Below are 5,248 nucleotides of genomic sequence, written 5' to 3'. Positions count from 1 at the left end.
TGTTACGGATTATTACGAACTTTGTATCAAATTAATAGTTCTATTCATTAAACTTTTCATGCTGAATTATCGTATTTGGATTGAGCTGGCGGATATCTTCATATATTTAAGCATTAATGTCAACTTCTAATTACAGAAAAGTTTATTTAATTGATACCTAAAATATATTTATTTCTGTCATTACAATTGAAACTTCAATAACTCTAAAATAAACACTCCAAAATATAGCTAATTGAGGTAATATTTAATCAACATTCTGTTAATTGCATTAAGTTCTACTCTTCAGCTTCCCGGCTCAACATTCGTTCCAATTTAAGAATTAAAATTATAAATAATAAACAAAAATACTCCATACATATCATTTATAGTTAATAAAATATATATAAAGTGTTAATTATTTGTTTGGCAAATAATAAAAAATTTCAATTATAAATACACTCAGTTAATATTGTAAAATACGTAGTGTATTAAAAGCACAAGCGAAAATATCTTTAAACGAAAAATTGCATTACAGCTTAAATAAATTAAAATTTAGTGCGAGTATTTAACCAATTAATAAATATAACAATATTTATTTATTACAAAAAAAATTGTTATATAAAAAGAAGTAAACTGAGTTGAACAAATATATAAAAAAGTATATATATATATATATCTATATATAGTAAAGCTACTCCAATGTATATGTAAATTTAAGCAACACATGTAAATGGCAAATCGACAGGAATATTTATAAAATAAACAAAAATGAAATAAACTTTAAAGAGTTAAGTGAAAATTGGTTTTTTGTTTTATTTGTACTCGACAGTTAAATGGAATGCGTTTGCGTTTTTATATTAACCCAAAATACTTAGTTATTTTGAACTACTTACAAAACGGACGGCAGGTGGCTTGATTGGCTTTCGCAGTCCATCAAAATGCCAACGGGGCGCATAAATTTGAAATATATCCATAGTCTAGCACTAGTGCTAAAAAATCAAATTAAAACAAAACAACAAATGCGAAATAAAACCAAAATTCTTTCATTAAGAACGCTTTAAGTGCAGCCCAGCACGCAAAAACAAAACATAGCCAAAAAAAAAAATGGAAAAAAAAAGCTCTTCAGGCTCGCAGCTAATAAAAACTCGAGCACTTTAGCAGTGTGTGTGCGTGGGTGTGTGTGTATTACGAGTAGTTTTTATTACATTTGTTTCCAGGAATTTTCAAACATGCCAAAACAGCTGCAACCACAACCCACCTTAACCAACTGAGCGGGTTACGTGCAATGTTTTTGTTTACCCTGCGAAGCCAACGCGTTTTTACTGCATTTTCATGGAGTGTGTATGTGTGCAGAGTATCATGAACCATGTATATTGTGTGCAAATATCTGTCAGCTGTTTTTTTTAGTCTCTACATACATACACACATTTATATATATATATACATATATATATATATATATATATTTATATATGGGAGTGTATGCATACATGTAATACATATAAATCTCAAGGTTAAAATGTTGTAAATATGCATCATAGACGCATGCATGGCTTACTAAAGCGATTTTCCAGCACAGCGTATAGCCCGTACACACTGGACCCGGCTGACTCGCATATAATGTACATTTTAATAATGTCAAACTACTGTGGGCATTAAGCCTTGCTTCCTGATTGCAGAGTTCAGCAGCAACAACAACAACAAAATACTCAAAGAGATCGATTTTTTATGTTGCTTGATGAACAGTTGAGGTATCAAGCGATTTAAAAGGTGAAAAAGAACAAATTGAGTTCTGATATGTAATTACGAGCGGGCCTTTCGTTTGGGCGCAATTCTCTCTTTTATTTGCAGTAAAATTTGTGCATTAAATTTCAGCTCGTATAAATTGTGCAATAAAGAGTAAAAATGCTACTTTTCCTAAGCGTCTAAGCGTGAACTGAGGCAAAAGAATTAAAACTGTTTAAGTCAGCTCAAAAAGCTATCATACAGATGCAATTTTTTATGTTTTTCAATGACAGTAATTGTGACGGCTATTTCTAATAAAATAAAACTATTTTTATAAAAAAAATAAAATAATAAAAAAATACATAAATAATAAAAGAAATTTAAAGCGAGAAAATTAAGAAAATTTAAATTGTAATACAAGTTAAAAGGATCAATCATAAGTAAAATAATTTAAAAAAAAAAACTTAAAAAAAAATTAAAAATGATCAAAAATTAAAATGCAAAATATAAAATTTTAAATTTCCTTTTCTTTCCTTTTTATTAATTATATAATTTATTTATTTATTTATTTTTAATGTCATAAATATGATGTTAATTATAAAATCACATTTTTTATCGAATAAATGTCATGTATTTTTTTGTAACTAAAAATAAATATATTATTACGCTTATTTGTATTATATTTTATTTATATTTAATATTAAAAGAGAAATAATAATTTTAGTATTAATTAGTAATTATTACAAAACTTATATAAGTATTATATTATTTTCATTTTTCAAAATAATAAATACTAATAATTTAATATTGATACAAATAAAAGATAACAATAGTATAAATAAAGTTAAAAATCTTTTGCGACAATATTACATTTATTTATTCTTTTTTTTTCCCCAGTATATCCTTAGAAATAGTGTATATTGTTGTCATTTTCTGTGCTTCAATATCACAAATATATTATTTAAATAAAATATAATTAAGCGTCAGCAGCAACCACATTCAATTAATAATAAACAAAATAGCCTTGGGCTAATCGTTAGCTTGTGCGCTTCGCACTCGAAATTCAATTAACAGCTAGCCAGCAATTATATAACAAAATTTAGTGAACAGAACACAGGTTTTAGATACGCTGCCAGGTAGGAGCGAAGGCAAAATTAACATAATTACAAAAAAAGAATGTGCCAAAAAGAAAAAACAACAATGCAAAGGAAATGCGAAATTGTGGAATGGCAACCACCTGGCGACAGCTGCCAGCTCTCTACACACACAATTAACATTACTTAAATACACATTAAGGTTAAAGACGCACAATTTTTTCATGTTCTGGGGCTGTTTTTTCTGTGTTTCTTCACTGAGTTTGTTTATCCGAATTCTCGTCCAGCAATATCCGAAGGGGAGAGCTATAAAAATTGCGTGACGCGGCAAACAAAAACATTTGAACACAATATACGAGGAAAGAGAGAACAAACTTCTTTGTTCTCCGGCTTGCCGAAGAGTGAATACTCTTTTACACAGAATACTTCGTTCAGAGTGATGAGATAAGATAAGATTATTAAAGTATTATATTCAACATATATCAAATTTTAGAAATGCACTAGTATATACATATGCTTCAGCAAGCAATAGAGGATCAATCACTAAATCACTTAAACTTTTATAACAAAGCTTATTTTATTTTCATATTACTTTTTACTTTAATATTATGGTTTTTACTGTATTCCCATAGATATTTACACCGAACTTAATTTAATTTTATTTTTATTTTATTTTGTTTTTATATATTTTTTTTTATATAAGCCAGAATTTTGCAATGAAATAAATATTTTCGATTAGAAAATTCCATTTTTAGTTGACTATATATACTACATAACTATATACTAGATGTATATGCATAATATAAAATAACCTTTTTATATGAATGGATGACTCCAGGCTACTCAAAAAAGAAAATACATATAAATATTTATATATTTTAAAAGGCATTTCATTTCGCTATTACTGACTAATTTATACTACCCTCAGCAAGAGTATATATCTAAAAAAAATAATACAAAGTGAAAACTGCTAAAACTTGGAAACGAATCGAAAAGCGGCGACAACGGCGACGACGACGGCGATGACGCGTTGCGACGTTTGCGGAAGGGCAATGAAAATAAACACAGTAATTAAGTTAATGAGCATTTTGAGATTTATTATTAATTTTCTTTGTGCGGCGGCCCGAGCGGCTCCGCACCAAGCGAATCATTTCGAATTTTTCGTGGTTATTTATTATAATTTTTGCTGTTGTTGCTATTGTTTCTGATTTGCATTTAAAATGCGCAAATTCGCGTTAATTCTCATGCAATTTTTTCTGCCCCTTTTGCTGCCCAATAATTGTTTTTTATTTGGCAAAAATGCTGGATACATCGCCCTAATTGATATTTAAATGTTTGCAAATTGTTTTAAATGGTTGCCTTCTTGAGTCCTTCATTAGTTTGCGGCCGAATTTCGCAAATTGTTTTTTAATTTATGGCTGGCCATAAAAAAATCTGTGCCGAGACACATTAACATTTTGTCATTGTCATTGCTGTGATTATGGCATCATACGAGGGCTTGCTCCATCACTATGCCTGCCCCCAAGCCGCCCATTAGGTATTATGCTCGGGTCTCCCAGTCGTGCTTACGTTTTACGATAGCACATTAAAGTTTACAGCCCAGGAAAAAGGCAAATGCCAACAGGAACACGACACAACAAAATGCTAAAATGTAAATAAATCGCAATTGCCCGGGCAGAGTGGGCAAATGATTTGCTAGCCAAGAGCAAACAGCTCAAATTGGATTTCAATAGACAAGCAAGTGGGAGTTCAGACATTGCAATCCTCCCAATCCGATATTATATAATATATATTTAAGCTAAAAATATGCATAAAAAGGATTTTACATTACAAAGTTGGCAACAAATTAAAAATATTTTCCCTGGGACAGTAAAACCAACTATACAAAATTAATATCATTTTCGATAAATTATTATGTTAGGAACATTAACAAATAACTGTTTATTAAAGCTGACTCATAATAGACCACCAATAGACAAAGACTTTTGAAGTTGCTCTACACGCAGCAAATAATATGAGCTTTATCTTCAACCACATTTTCGTCCTGAACATTTTGTCTTTCAGGAGGCTACAGTCTACTGTTGCTGAGTTCTCATTTACCGCGATGGACGAAAGGTATAAAGTTGGGTAGAACAAACAGCCGACCTGGCAGAAGCTATCAATGAAAAAGTATTGACTATAGGAGAACAAATCAGAAAAGAGTCTATAATTGCGCCGAAACGGTTTTGCGGCGGAAAGAGTCAGTGCTGCAAGCTGGAATACTGAGAAGAGTGCACAGATGGAATACATAGAAGGGCTCCACTTTAAAGATTAGTGCGGTGTAACGCCTGATTCCAAAGTGGGCGGCAGACCAAAGTAGTAGCTCCTAAGTAGGCAAGCAGCAAATGCAGTGCGACTAGTCGGCCAGACTGACAGTACATTCGTGACAGTATTTTCATTTACAGTTAACA

The sequence above is a fragment of the Drosophila hydei genome, unplaced genomic scaffold (assembly GCF_003285905.1).
Source record: "Drosophila hydei strain 15085-1641.00,03,60 unplaced genomic scaffold, DhydRS2 tig00000149-arrow-pilon, whole genome shotgun sequence".
NCBI classification, from domain to species: Eukaryota; Metazoa; Arthropoda; class Insecta; order Diptera; family Drosophilidae; genus Drosophila; species Drosophila hydei.
This window is presented reverse-complemented; position numbering follows the sequence as displayed.